The 16,402-nt window shown below is 40.5% G+C and overlaps 1 long non-coding RNA gene across 1 annotated transcript in view; it reads right to left on the bottom strand.

The window, feature by feature from the left end:
* Positions 1–16,402, bottom strand: part of LOC112996808 (uncharacterized) — a 269,650-nt gene that overhangs the window by 41,287 nt on the left and 211,961 nt on the right. The gene's annotated exons all lie outside the window — the stretch shown is intronic.

Raw genomic sequence — 16,402 nt, 5'->3', positions numbered from 1 at the left:
CAAATTCCTATACTATAAATTTCTGAAATCCATCAATACCTTTTACTTAGGTCAGGAGGTCAGGAATAAAATAGAAGAAATAAAATTGGAGCCCCAGCTGACCTGGAAAAAACACTATATATATTTGTAAATTAGCTCCCAAGAACAGAACTGAATTACAATAAAACTTTGTCAGTGGCACTAGCTCACTCACAGACCCTGGCCCCCACATTGTGGCTGGGTCCTCTGCTGCCTGCAGCTTGACTGGCTGTATGGAAGCTATACAGTGGGGTGCAGCCTACCTAAAGGCAGGCAGTGGCACTTTGCAGGCTCCAGGTTTGCTAGGGCTTTAAACTGTGCAAGAAGGGATATGTGACATTGCCTTTAAAGAGACGGTGCCTTTTTACTTCTTTCCCTCTTTCTACAGTACTTTGTTCACAGATCTAGGCATGGAAAAGTGTTAGCCATGGGCATAATTTGAGTGCTCTACCACCTCAAAAATCTAATCTTCTGCACAGAGGTATAACATTTGCAACCGTTGTATTGAAAAGCAGGATAAATAAAACACTTTCTTCCCATACTCTCCTCCTACTTTTTCCACCTACACTCTGAAAGAAAAGCACCAAGATACCATTCTCTGTATTCAGAAGGCCTTTTCTTTAAAAACCAGAAAAACAAATACCCTTGTCATTACTCTGTCTTTACATTAGAAACAGAGCGAAAGATAAACAATCCAAGAATTTTCATCAATTACATATTCAGTTCATCCAAGTGTTTGGAGGCAATGAACTGACAGCTGCTTATCAATTGCTGCATATACATATATGTATGTTTAACTAAAGAGACCAAGGGAACAAGCCAGCAAAGGAAAGAAAGCAGCCAGGGAAAACCGTTCTCTCACCTGCCTTGGAGAGTTACCTGACGTCAGTGCTCTGTTGACTTTGCTAGTCTCGTGCTCGTTTACATCACTGAGGGAGGGCCTGGCCTGCGCTTTAAGAAAATACTGCTCCTTTTCAATTGTTAAATAGTGACAAAGTCCAGGTGACCCTAGCAAAGAGTCTGAGTGGTTTATGTCAAGCCTGGAGACAGTGACTCATGAAGTCACAGATGATCAGTTGATAAATGTCTCCGTATCAGAAACTTGGCCATTAACATGAGTGATGTGAGAACTAAGAGGTTAAGTAAAAGCTACCTTCATAATGAGTTTGTGATACAGAAAAGCAGCATTATGATCCAGCCTTGGATTTTTGGTTTTGTTTTTCATTTCCTCTTAAGGTGGATTTGGTTTTGTAACTTTGATTGTTGTTAAATCTTTTTACATTTTTTTAAATGCGACATATATTTTCACATGCCCATTATGAGGGAAAATTTTGTGATAAATGTTAGAAAATCAGAGGTTTAGACAAACGAGGAAGTCAACTGTGATTTTTTGCAACAGCGTCTCTCTCTTGGTATTCACAACAGGCAGGGACTGCTAGGTTTTGGGACTGCCTTAGCTCCAAAGTGATTCGGGACCTGGTTTTGAAAATATTTCTAGCAAATAGTACACTACATGAATATATGCTCAAGTACTATCTCAGACCCTGATTCATCATCCAAAGCTTTCAATTGCATCAATAGTCCCATTACAGGCAGTGAGTTTCTTTATCTACAGTCAGACACAAGGCTAAGGGCTTTGCTGAAGCAGGGCCCTAACAAAACCATCTAAATAACTTAAATATCCAAATTTTGATTGTTTAAATTTATATGCACAAGACCCTTCAGCGAACCATTCTGGGAAGCTTTCTGAGTTGCAGTTCAAGAACTCAGTATGTCATTTAAGTCATTGTGTCAATGTGGCATAAAACTTCATGCACAGATGCTTTTCTAATCTTCAACAGTTTAAAGCAAAAAAATGTAATTTAGAAAAACCCTGGAAAGCTTTGGTTTCTAATGTAAAATCTCATAAACGATTTGTTAAGAAGCTGGTTTATAACCTACAAAGTAGAATTTAGTATTTTACAGTGATGATGACCATGTATGAAGCATACACATATCATACATTTTGAGTCCTATCGCTTCTCTCCATCCTCTTACAAACTACACTTTGGTACAAAAATTGCAAAGACACTACAGAGGCTTTTCTATCCCTTGGACTTTTACCCCTTGCTGTTTATTCAGGTGAGCACAGTGATATTGCCAGAGGTGAGTGTATCGAGTCTGGAGGTAAGGGGGTAGGGAGAAGGCTCAGGGAAAAGAAGACGCATCCAGTGATTGAGGAGCCAACTAGGGAACATTTACTGCTGGATTTGTTATGAACAATGAAATACTAGTCAAAAATGTGAAGGACGGCCCTGGCTGCAGTGACCAGGAGATTGAGGAGTTTAATATCCTGAGAGAAGTGATCAAGACAAATAGTAGAATCACAGTCCTCAACTTCAGGAGAGCAGATTTCATATTATTTACAGATCTCCTTGGCAGGATCCCATGGGAGACTGCCCTGGAGGCCAAAGGGCCCAGGAGAGCTAGCTGGCCTGCTGGGACACTCCCTCCAAAGCACCAACACCGTGCAGTCTGACAAGCAGGAAGTTGAGCAAGCACAGCACAGGGTCAGTGCAGAGGAACAAGCAACTCCTGACTGAGTTCAAATGGAAAAAGCACAAATGAGGAAGCAGGGACTAGCTACCTAGAGGAAATATAGAGACACTGCCCAACCACACAGGAATGGAGTTGGGAAAACCAAAGTTGATCTGGAATTGAAACTAGCAAAGGATGTGAAGGGCAACAAGAGTTTCTTTCAGTGAGATACAGACTGAATAAATTGACAATAAGATGGGTGGAAAATTGGCTGGATCTTCAGGCTCAAAGGGTTGTTATCCTTTAAGTAATGGTGGATGGTTACTAGCAGCATCCTTCAAGGACTGATAGTGTGGCCAATACTGTTTAATGTCTTTATTAATGATGTGGATGATGTCATTGGACAGAGCGCACTCTAAGCAAGTCTGTAGACAACACCAAATTGAGGGGAATGATTGACATGTTGGACTGGACTACCATGTCCACTCCCCAAGAAAGACACTGACATATTGGAGCAAGTCCAGCAGAGGCCACCAAGATCATCAGGAGGCTGGAGCATTCGCCCAAGGAGGAGAGGCTGAGAGATGGCTTTGTTCCACCTTACAAACAGGAGGCTAAGGGGAGACCTTATGGCTGTCTTCAACTACCTGATCAGAGGCTGTAGAGATGACTGAACCACAGATTCTCTTTGCTTCTCAGAGATTAGCACAAAGACGGGACAAGAGACAATGAATACAAGCTGTAAAACAGGAAGGTCGGATTAGATATAAGGAGAATTTTTCTCATCGTAAGGGTGATCAAACACTGGAGCAGACTGCCCAGAGAGTATGAGGAATTTCCATCCTTGGAGATGCTCAAAACTTGACTGGACAGGCCCTAAGCAATCTGGTCTAGTTGGATCTGCTTTGAGCAAGGGATTGCACTCATCTCCTCTGGAGGTCCCTTCCAATCTAAATTCTTCTTCAAGTATATTCCATGGGGAAATTTAACTATTTAGAAATCCCAGTCTAGTGAAATCTTTTAGTTCTTTAATCACTGGAATAACTGCATCATAACGACCTAATATTTCAAAAATAATACCTAAGAGAAGCAGTCAGCAATGTTCTGTGTGTTTTCACTTTCATCTCAGACAAGACAAAAAAAAAAATCGGACAAGAGAAATCAGGTATCTCTCAAGAAGCTGTGCTGCAGATAATCGAGCAGGCTTTTTTCCCTGACCTTTTCCTTCTTCTGCAGATTGTGGAACAGTGGCTGCTGAGTGATGTCCCAATAAGATTAATAACATATATGCTGACAGATGCCTTAAATAAAGTGTCAAAAGCCGATTCCCAGAAATATTGTGTAAAACTACTGGGGATAATTATTTTCTGATAAGTTACTGCACATTACCAATTAGCTGCATATGAGGCACTGAATCCATCAGATTTCCTATTTGTAAACCTCTAGCAAACTCTGCAATTGATCTGAATGTACCACTGATCAAAATGTCTTTATATCTATCTAGAATAAAAGCAATGAGACAGCTAGCTAACAGAAAAAAATAGTATTTTAGAGAATAAGGTTCTTATGGCAAAACTAAAGGAATTAAGTATTGTGCCTGGACTTCAAAACCAAATAGATGGAGAATTATTATCTAAAAATTTACAAGTGACGATGCAACAGAATTTTCCATTAAAACATTAGAAATTGCTAAAAATCAAAACTAGATCTCTTCCTTCTCATCCTGTGGTATTAAAAGGTGAAAAATACTGACCTTTTTTCTTACTAATAGTAATAATATTCATAGCTGCCAAAGTTTTGAGAAAAGGTATCTAATATCAGCCTCCAAAATCTGTTCTTAGACTACAATGTAAAAGCTATAACTATCAACAAAGAAAACTATAATAATTTTCACATTTTCATCACAGAGGGCTCAAGAGTAAAATTTCAGTTTGTAAACAAATTTTAAAGCTGTTTATATCCAGTGGTTTTGACTTTGATATTTTTCTAACATTTTTAGCCTGAATATAGGCTAAATGATCTTTTCCAGGGCCAGCAGTAATTTATACCACTTGTGTAACATCCGTCAAGGATCTGGAGGAGGAGGAAAAAATGTGGCAGCGACCTTCTCCTTGTTATCCTCACTCATCTTCCCATGTCAAATTTGGAGAGAGCAACTGTCACAAGGGACCACCAACAAGAAAACACTTGTATGAGCTTTCTCGCACCCGAAGACAACTTTCCACGTCTTACCTAGAAATTTTAGTAGATCAAAGGAGAGGCTAAGTCAGAGCCTTACAGACTCTCTGCCACTACTGTGGACTTGAGAACAAAGCTCTGAATTTTGATCTTGGACTCCTTGAAATTGCTGGGTCTGGTAAATCAGGTACATACTGAACTCAATTAGAAACATTTTGACTAAAATGAAGAAGTGATATTTGGGTGGTAGTGGTGGGAGGCCCCATTTTCTACGGCTAGAAAAGTGACTTTTTGTTCCAGGAAACAGCCAATAAGCAAATCCTGTACCCTTTGCAAGCTAATCATCCCAGACTTCACAGGTTGCATTCATTTTGTTCATCTACCAAAATACTACTTCTGAAAAGCAGAATGCTCCAATGCTAAGTAAAAATTAGAATAGTTTACCACACTTATAGGACACCAGAGTTGTCTAGTTTGTGTCGGATAAGAAAAAGAAGAGAAGCAAAGGAGACCTTTCCTTAGGAGGAGAGCAAATATAGAGTATTTGAAAGAAGATGTAGGATCTGTCAGATGGACTGGCTAAAGCTTGTTTTTAAATGAAAGGGGAGGGAACATTATGGTAATATACCTGTAAGAAATCCACCTTCTTTACAAAGAAACCAACAGACATAAAAGCACGTATTGTCATTTGTGCAGACTGGCTGGCTCATAATAAATGACCTGAGCTGTCTCTGCAAAGCCAGAACACTCACCAGTTTGAAGATCCTGAACCTTTTCTAGAGGCTGCGCTGTTTGTTTCTGTTGCACTCAAATTCACTTAACATGGCACTGTGATAAACACCACTTTCACTTAAGCTGTCCTGATGGCCAAAAGACTTAGTGCCATGTGCTTTCAAAACGTGGTAAATAATCTTTTATCTCATCCACTTAAAAAGCAGACCTTATGCTCTGTGGTAGCTTGCCATGTTTTCCTAACATATCTGCTGCTTTGCTGCTTTCATTTTGTTGTCCTATTTTGTTAGCTATTAAACACAGACAGCGGTTTCAAAGAATTTAAGTATTTTGTATAATGCTCAGTTATACCATTACAAAAGAGATTAAATGCCTCGGAGTCCCAGACTAGTGACTGTTTTCAGAAGACATGATTTGAAGAGCTCAAAATCATCAAGGCCTGGTCTCAAGAGAATTGTCATGCTAGAGTTCAAGGTGAGGTATGGGTTTAATGTTTGGTCATTGTTGGTGCTGACAGACATGTCCGCTAGTCTGCATGTTCCTCATATTCCTGGGATAAACTAAAAGGCTGAGGTTACGGCAGAGCTCTCTTCGGAATAAGGTGGTTACTTTGCTGAGGCGAGACTCAGGCACAGCTTACAATGCCAGCCGGTTTGTACCACGGGTCGGCATCCCATCTGGGGCTGGCAGCACCCACAGGGTCACACTCTCAGTTAGGCTCTGCACAAAACCAGGATTCCTGTCACACCGGACCCCACTTGGAACCACATCCACAACACCTGACCCTGATTTAGGACTGCTGTTTGCCTGTGATGGCAGCCTGTCTTTAGGTTTTCTTGAAGATGACTGCTTCTGTCTCGTGCCAACAGCCTATTTTACTGTGTCTGTTGAAAAGATCCTTCTTGGACTGGAAAAAGGGTGAAGTTTATGGCAGTACAGCACCTAGAGACGATCTGTGAATTCCAGGCCTGGTGTTGGACTTTAGTCTCAATATATCAATGAAAAAGTCCCAAGCACATAGGACATTTTAATATTCATCTGTCCCCACATCTATGAAATGAGATTCAAAGGCAGCTTTCTTGAATTCCTGGAACATGAGTAAGCAACCAAGAAAACTTTCTTTTCTTCTCTCATTTTTTTTTTTTAAACAAAGTAGGTCTGTGAGGGCTTCTGTAAAAGAGGCTCCTAATAACAGTGTTTATATCTCTTCTTATTCAGCACAGGGATTGCTATAGGAAAGTAAAGGAAAGTTCAACTCCCCGCAGGCATATTTTGTGAAGGGCCAATCAAATAAAATCAATAAAGAATTGATCTAAGACTTACATGAGACTCAGACATTGTTATAAATCTGTTTTTGATAGCCCCCATTTGTCTGTGTTCTTAGACAGATTTTTTTTCTAATCCATCTCATGAATTTAAAGTTGAGCTTTCAGTCCAAATCAGGACTTACATGTTGCATGACCTTTTCCTCATCCAGTTTGACAGAAAATGTGTGAATATTACAAAACATTCTCTTTTTCACTAAGCAGATGAAGATCTGGGCAGAGTAAATACTGGCAATATTTTTCAAAGGCTTCTTAAAAGCACCTAGATTGCCCGTGGCCCACAGAGGACTCTGGAAAACACTTTTGTAAGTCTGCGCAAGCGTTTCTGCGTACCTCCCCAGAATAGCACCCAAACTGAAACAACTGACAGCACGCGTGACGGTGGGGCTGCCAGGCCCTGCAGGAGCCCCGCACCGTAAGAGGAACGGCATTGGTAGGGGCACAGCTGGCAGAAGCCGTCTGCCATAAGCAGCGGTGGATCCCAGCAGGCCAGGACATCAGTCAGAGCACTTGCCTCCTCTGAGGAGAAGCAGGATGGTGGTCTTTTACTAAGACAGCCCCGACCTCAGCCTAACATGTGCAGGCCTCCCCCATGCTTGGGTAGTGGTTTGCTCAGTGTGGACATACATGTGAGGGGTTTTCACGACACTGGCATCTGAGTGGGGAGGCTGGTCCCGAACTTGAAGACTGAATGCAGTGATCAGCTTCCTTACTAGAGTCTTGAACCCGATAGATCTGGGGATGCCATACATGCAGCACCCACGCTAGCCACGGAGGGAACTGCCTTTTGGGGAATGCCTTGCCTTCACCATCCTGCCCAGCAGCCACCACCACCATCTGCTATCTAGGGCACCAGCCAGAGTCCCTTCCCAGCCAGAAGGCACCTAACCCAGCCTCTCTCTGTACCCACCACAGCTCCTGTGCATAGTGGCGCAGGGCATCAAACAGCCCTGTGGCTCTCTATCACTATTTTTTTATCCCTGAGATAAAAAAACAATCAATAAGGCAAACAGAGAATGGAGTAGCTCTTTTAACTTTTTTTTTAAGTTACATGCGGCTAGTGTAGTTGTGAGATACCTATCAACCTCTATAATTAACTCTGTATTATTTTCTCTTGAAGCCATTTAGCACAAAATGAACTCAGTCCTGCATGCTACCAAAAAAGAGAAAACAATGATTGTCTGTCAAAAACAATAACCAGCATAGGAAAAGAATGACTATCACCTTTAGTCAGAAACAAACGTTAATTCAAGATTAAAAAAAAAAGACTGTAACAATTTAATAGTTTTAGTGCCATAACAAACTAAAGTTATATTGCAGTGGTGTCTGCAGTACCTAGTAAAAGCAAGCACCTCCACCTACTAGGGTAGACCCCTGTCTCCACAGAAAAGCTTGCTAAAAAGCTAAATCACCTTAAGGGAAGGATTTTACTGTCCTCTTGCTAAATGAGCTTTATGAGCCATTTGCTCAACTCAACTCTGTGTCTTGTCAAGAGCCCTGGCTGTATACTACACTTGTCAGCATTTATTCTCACCTTCCATTCAGTTGTATATTTTTATACATTGACAGCTTCTATCATCAAATTTAATGACATCTTTTAGACAAAGAAATAATTGATGAATGAGATCTTCTTTTACTTGCAGTAACCCTCACAAAAACACTTCTCAGCACGCCCTCAGACCATTTAAAAAGCATGTTCAATTTCTATACAACAGACAAGCGATGCAGAAATCATCTACATGGCACCAGGACAGGTGCACAAGGACAAGACACAGAGGTTGCTGCCACTTTTTTTAAAGAATGATTTATCTTAGTCCCATTCATTTTACTGCCTTCAACTAAAATATTTCTTCTGAGAAAGATTTTATACTAAATAATTCTCTCTAAGAGCCTAAATCACATCTACCTAAAAACCACCTAAAGGCTCTACCTAAAGTACTTAAAACATGACTAAACTGGCACTATAGATTATTCATTTATATTTTACTTCAATAAAGCTAAAACCAGTGTAGATATTCAGGTATCTGTGCAGTGCATACATACCCAGTTGACCTAAAATATTAAGCTGAGAAGAGGCGCCTCTAGACACTTCTTCAGGGCGGGGAGCAGATACAATGCTTGCAAAGACTGTTTTGTAAGAAAAGTACTTCTGTTGCCTGTACGTGTTCCCAGACAGAAGAACATAGCTTGGAACAGGTCTCTACTAGACAACAGGGGTGGAACAAGGTTTTCCAAAACAAAGAGTTGGTTCCAGAAACTAAGACTGTCCTGTGAATAACTGGTCTACCACAAAAGAAAAGGAAATGGAAGGGGAGGTAGCTCCTTCAGGAGGTGGCTTTGTTGTAACGCTAATTTACAAGATTAGCTCTCCAAAAGAGGTAATGTTTCTGCTGCTGCTTGGTGATACAACTTGTATGGAGTGGAGAATTTAATACACATTTTAATATACAGCAACTTCACAGACTGGTATGTGATGTTCTTTGTTATGCCATTCACATGGTCACAAAAAAAAACCACGCTGAATGGCCATATTAAGGTAGAGGTCAATTTAATGTCTATCTCCAGCTTGGTTATGAGGCCACTGTAGACTGAATCATTGGCTTATCACATTATGCCATCTGAGATGGGCAAAAATGTGGTTTGTATCGCATTATTTTCACCACTCATATTGGCAGGGTTTCAGATCTTGAATGTCTGGCCTGTATGACTTGTCCACTGAAGCAAAAATATGTGCTAAATACCCCTCAGGCCTTGGGTAAACAGGTAGAGAATGTCTCCTGCAGAAAGGACAGCCTTTGCCTGACCCAAGAGTAACCCCTCCAGTCCCAGGGCTCTAACCAGCAGTGAAGAGACAGCCCCAAATGGTGATGACAATTTGCTTCCACAGCATGTTGCTCCCACGTGAGGCACGCAGGTAACATTGGCCACAATCCTTCCCCAGGAATTTTCGCAGGGCAGCAGCTACATGCTGCCCCCGTGTAACACAACCTTTGCACTACTCCTCAGCACTTGACTTTGGCAGTCTGACACAGAGCACCACGTATATGTCACCTCATGGCTTACTGCACCATCTGGCAGACAGTTTCCTGAGTTACACCACTCCCTTCAGAGTGAGTCTTGTGATAGCCCACAAGGCGCATGTGTTGCTCGCCTGATCTCGTTTGTTGGAAATGCAGATGACAACGTACCATGCAGCTTCGCATATCCGATAAATATGTAACTAGCACTAGTGCTACAGTAAACAATAACAATACATCTCGATTCAAGACTTTGAATCTTTTAAAACAACTATTTGGGGCTGGCAACACTGCAGGAAATGGACCATCTGTTAGTAGGAATTACATGTAATTGGTGGAAAAAGTGTAACTTATTAAAAAAGGACAATGAGAAGTAATGGAAATGCTCGTTTAAAAGCTGAACTCAGCTACCGGAAAATTATGCCACAATTAATTTTGGCTATAAACTTATAGTTACTTGCAGGAATCTTTGCACAATCTATGCATTCTGTATTATTTTCATACAGCCATACCTGTTTAGCAAAGAAGGGAACATTTATATTGTTAGGTAACAAACCAGACTGACTTTATGCCCTTTTACTTAACACAGACAAACTGAATTCCCTAAAACAGTTCATGCAAGTTTCAGACAATAAATGTACTGCTTAATGTTTTAAAATACCTGAAACCTGAATTCAGCCCAAACTCTTTCAAAAGCGTTCAAGAAGCCTGAAGGTTGGGCTGGGTAGTAGGTGATCTTCATGTGTTTCCAAAACCTCATCATTAATAAGCACAGGATGTGAAACTAATTTTTTTTCCTCTTCTGTTTTTGGTCTCTTTTCATGACTTTTTTTCCATTTGGGACTCCACAGATCTTTTTATTAGAAAGTCTCTGGCCACACAATTGTCTCCAGATCACTGTGAAATGTCTCCAGACACCTACCCAGAGCACGTGCAGTTATTCCATCCGTGCTTCTCCTCAGCTGTGCAGTATGTAATTCTTTTCTACCATGTTCACTTAGCCAGTGCATTACATAAGCTCCCCAGGCCTCCAAGTACGTGAGTCTATTTGACCTAAATAAATACCTAATTCTGCCACCTTTGAGCAGGCCACAAGAATCTTCCAAAGAGTTTCTTCTTGTAGTATAGTACATCCAGTAAAGGTGGCAGAATCAGGCCCTAAGAGACTCAGCCATGCATATCTTTCTAACATCATGGGTGGACGACCGAGCTCTGCCTGGAACTACCTCTGAAAGCTCTCTCTAAATTTATTCCTTTCTCTGCATTTTAGCAACCAATGACTGATTAGCAAAATGCCGCCCTCATTTTTATTAATGTTGATAAAGCCTGTTACGAGCAGAGCTTCTGCTACGTTACAGACCATCTGATTATTTGCTCTACACTTCTCCGGTGTTTGAGTTCTGTGTCACAAAGCAAAGCCAGCGCATGCTACAGGCAGTCACTAGAGAGTGTGTGAACCCCCCAAAACTTTCTCCCTATGGAGTTATGTGTAAACATCAGCACGTCCAGAAAAGGGTGCAAAGTCCCAGCCCTTCCATTTGCTCTCTGCTTTGAACACCAGCTTGGTTGTTGGACTGAAAATTTCAGCTAGCAAAGAAACACACACATTTATAAATAAATAAATAGTATTTTGTCTGTCTTACTAACATCCTGAAGGCTTTAATTTAAACTCCATAAAACGAAACAGGTTTCATGGAACAGCACAGCATTCCATATTAGCTTATGTAATAAAATAGATTCATGAATGATGATATCAATTATAATGAAAATCCTACATGCTATTAAGATAGAAAATACAACACTAGAGGAAGATAATATCTCCTACTGTTAATTCCTTTCCCTGAGGACTCTGCTGCTGTAGGCCCAAAAAATGAATGACAGGCAATGCAGTTACTCCCTCTTCTTTTTTGCTACCTAGCACACACATTGCAAATTTACAGCTTTTCTTTATTCCTTTTAATTCTTACATTCTGTTTTCACAAACATTAGCAAGAGTTTCTTATTGGGTACACACAGCTTCTTACAGGTGTGGTGGCACTACTGATGTGCTGGCACAGAAAGCACAGAGTTATGAAGCCTTCTACTGCACACAGGCATATACAGAGCAGAGACAATATAAATTCATTTACTCTTCTCTGACCCCAAGTCCTTCATTAGAAAGCCTTCTTTTCCTCTGTATGTGCATGTGAATTTATACATGTTCTAGTTTTGCTCCATGACATTTTTCCCATCTTGTTTCTATCACAATCATACTGCTTCACCAAGTGTATTTACCATCACAATAGGCCTTTTCTTCAATGGTAAGCATTTAGGATGTCTTGTGAAGAAGTCTGGGGGCTTCAGCATGTAGAGGATCATGCAAAATTTTGCAGAACGCCTACCCCTATTGAAATGAATGGGATCTTTGCCATTAACTTTGACAGAGTCAGGATTAAGTCCTCTCTTGATTTATGTTGTTGTTTTGATGATATGCATTACTGAGCTTTTTCTGGTTTGTGTTGGAAAGACATTTAGAGGAGATATTGCTAAGTAGCCAATCAAAATCATATGTCAGTCCAGTTTCACTCAAAACTTTTCCCTAATTTGCATGAAACTTGACTCAAGATTTGAGTTTCTGTGGAAAAAATAAATCAGGTAAGTTTGGCTTAGTTTTAGGTTTCACTGAAAAAGTTGCACTCCAGTTTGGTATGTCACTGTTTGCTTAAAAAACATTCTTCTGAATTCCACCACACTTTTTCATTCCTCTAAAGAGTTTTAGGTCATTCTTGCTTGAGACAAGTGGATTTCATCAAGCCGTAGAACTACTTTGATGGTCTGGAGTGTATTTTACTGGGTCATGGATTTGCTGCCTATAACATTTGCTTAAGGAGTATGTCATCACATCTCAAACAATAACAGTGCTGTCATTTGAGCACTTTTATCAGGCTTTGCTGTCCTGGAATGCAATGAACCACAAAACCTGTTACGTACACTCTTACATTATCACTTTACTGGGACAAGCGAATGAAGTTAACTTTGTATTTTGGGCTTCCTTCCTGTGTTTCTGGCTGCTAGTTCAGTGAAGTTTTAGGATGTGGTGACTGGGCAGGTAGAGCTTGTGTGTGAGTTTTCTTTTCCCATACACATGTGTACATGTGTGCTTTGGTGTTTGCGTGGTAGTTTCTTCAATTCGCTTCTTTGGCTTTTTTACTGTGAACTGTTGGATCTTTATTTAGCCCAGTTTCACTTGCAGATGCCAGAACCACATCATGATGGATGGGTAAGTGCAAGACTACAGACGGGAAATAAAAACAGGGAGTCTTAGCTGCCTACAGTATCCTTCCCAGTGAGAACGTTTAGTGTTTCCAAAACGCTTAGAGGGTCTCTAAAAATTCAGAAATAATCTGTTCACTACACAATGCCACTCCACCCCAAGACTGTTTATAACTGACATAGTATCTTACAGTCTCCTTACTTAAGAACATTCTGAGAAAACAGCAGAATAACTAGGGTTTATTATGACTAGAATAACCACAAACTATATGTATGCGAAAGCCAAAGAAGAAAGGCATCTCTCATTTTAGTGCAGCTGAATTATTTAAAAGGGAGGAGGGGGAGAAAGGATCATAACCAAAGTACGTGCCTTATCAAAATTGTCAGGGCTTTTACATTCCATTTCCTTGTGATAAGACTCTTGTGCTGAGCTGGTATTCGGAAGCGAGCCCAAAGGGCGGACTGATAAGTTTACATAAGGAAGGAAATAATCAATTTAGGGCTGTTACTGAATGAGCTCTTATCATGTTCATTTCCTCACTATTGCTTCTCAAGCTAAATATTACATGTTTAGGAGCAACTTCAAAAGATTCACCACTCTGCATTTTACTAAGGGAAATTGCTACAATAGCACAAAGTGTTCGCTTGCACCACAAGAATATAATTCACGCACTGACAAACTTTTGCTTTAAAGCAGTGCTGTTTATGCTGAAGGAAGTAGTACATTCTTGCATGAAGGCTACATTTTTGCAGCCCAGTATTTAGTATTTCAGACATAGAAGAGAGATTTTAAAGGGTTCTAAGAAGTAGTGCACTAATTTCCTCTTTCACCTTTGTGGGTTTTCCTCTCCTTCTCTCGCAGTGTGCTTTCACTGCTTCAGTGTATTTTTTTTCCAAATAGTCTGGTTTTTAAGACCTTGATGACAACTGCATGATTTGTGGCTGCACATGACTTGTCATGCTAAAATTTTAAAAGGTGGCTCTTATTTTGAATCTGTATTAGACTATAACAAAAGTACCTTGTGTCTAGTAAGTGACCCACTATAGCCCCTTTGTCTACAGTAGCTTCGAAGGCTCCTGAGAATCTTTTCAGCTTTCCAGAAAGCAGAATTGGCTCCACCGGATCAAAAATCAATGACTAGGGGAGGGTAGGGAGAGAAAGTCTTAACGTAAGAACGTATCACTTAATAGATTTAAACAAACTGGTTGCATCATGAATTGGTACTCAAATGTAGAACTATAGATTTAATGCAGTACAACTGTCACATGATCCATTATATGAGGATAATATTTTTCCCCCTAATTGATCTGGCTCACACCTCGGTCAGTCTGCACTGAGCAGGACTTAGTTAGGCCTTAGACGGGATATTTATTTTTCCACAAACAGAGATTACATTAGTATTTTAACATGTTTGTGACTGGACTGTGTCCAATGATTGAGAAAACAACTGAGATGCTGTAAGGCTGCCATTGCCATAAAATCTTCTTCACTGGCCTCAGGCTGCTCTATCAAGTGCTGTGCAGTAAGCCAGTTATGGCCAATTCCCCGTGCCAGTGAGCCCATGAACAAGCCGCAACTAAGACAGTGGTCAGAAAATGGTGCCTAGGAGCTGTCTGCAGCACCGTTGTGTTTAGAATCAAAGTGCATAAAGCTTAACTGTTCATTTCAAAGAAAAAAAAAATTGAAGAAGTGAAGTCTTGAAAATGCAAGTAGAGGGCTGGGATTTTTTGAAGTCACAGATTAAGTTTGGGACTGACTGGTATTTTACTTATAGGATATAGGTGGAGTATAATCCATATAAAGCCAAAGTAGTACTGGCATGTTGGGAAAACCGCTTGCAAGATAAGGCAAAGACTATACCTGACCCTTCTGCATAGGAGTATGTGCCTGCTGTTTGTCACCTGACATCACAGGATGTGGATCTGGCTAAGTACTTAGCTGCCACCTGATAGTAGCTGGCCTGAAAACAACAGTGAGAAAGACACTGCTCCTTTATACGTTTCTGGCCAACACGGATTTGTGGAAATCACTGGCACGTTAACTCTTCCTTAGACTACTGCTGTGCTTTCAATGCTGGAACCAGTTTTATATTCACGAGGAGCTACAAATACTACAGAAAGCAACAAACTCAGTATTAAACAGAGCAAGTAACTAGGAAGAGCATTCCATGAACGCCTATCCTAAAGGATACAAATTGTATGAGATGACCTCTCAGAATATAATCCAAAGCTTTCCTACATGTTATGCCTCTTCCCTAGTGCAGTGCTGGTGCACTCTGTTTTTGATCTGAGGTCATGCTCAGACAGGAGCTCAATATATAGCAAAAGAGAAATTCTGGCAGGGCATTCTCCCTGAGAGACCTCTATTCTGGAATTTACTTTTTCCCTGGTCCAGCACAACCTGATTTTTCAGACCATCCCAGCACTTTGTAAGGTTCATCCGTTCCACTGTGAGTAGCTTCCTTCCCAAAGCTACTATTATGAACAGTTGCCTTGCTCAAGTTACAGCACTCTTGGATCCAGGTATTTCACTCTAGCACATCTTTAATTTACAGGGCAAGATTTATGGAACAGACCACTTCCCTCCCAGAAAGGTTATATACTTTTCACCACCTATAATGAATAAATAGTTTAATGAATTCATCAAGAGCCTAATCCAAAGACCTTGAAATGAAGGGCAGTCTGTTCAACAGTTTGCTGCCTCAGGAAAATACAGGACACTCAACTTAAATTTTATATAACATAAAAGATGATGCGTTTGCATTTAACAGCCAATTTTAAGGAAGAAATTTAATGCTTCTCTCCCTGGGCCCCATGATGTATGCAGTCTCTGAATCTCAGCTAGGCTTTGATCCAAAACCCTTGACCTAACTCTTCGAGGTACAAATACTTCAGTGTAGAAATTGTTTGATATGGATGCTCTCTAAACCATTTCCCAAAGAACATTCAAATAAAACAGACATCTTACTTCTGCAGGCAATCTTATACTTCTTATAAGAAAGTTGGCATTCATTTATAGAGAGGGCAACAAAGTTGTCTGAGAATAAATGGGTGCTAAAGAGATGAGAAGGTCTTGTCTGCTATCCAGCAGATTCAGTAAGATGAGAAGATCACCGAAACAATGTGGTAATGAGTAACCAATTGTTTTGAGTGAGACTTCCCTTGGTACTCTGCCTGTACACTTTATAAATCATTGACAGGTTTGTTATGCAAGTGGTCCCTGGTACCTTGTATAATCTGAACGTTGACTTCTCTACACTCTGTTGAACTTTCCACTGCAATTTGTTGCAGACCTAATAGCTGCTTAAATCACTTCTGACATCTTAGAGCATAGGCCGGATCTAAAAGTATAAACCAGAACTT

The sequence above is a fragment of the Dromaius novaehollandiae genome, chromosome 4 (genome assembly GCF_036370855.1).
Source record: "Dromaius novaehollandiae isolate bDroNov1 chromosome 4, bDroNov1.hap1, whole genome shotgun sequence".
Lineage (NCBI taxonomy): Eukaryota > Metazoa > Chordata > Aves > Casuariiformes > Dromaiidae > Dromaius > Dromaius novaehollandiae.
Note: the sequence above shows the minus strand (reverse complement) of the source record. Positions and strands in the feature narration are given on the sequence as shown.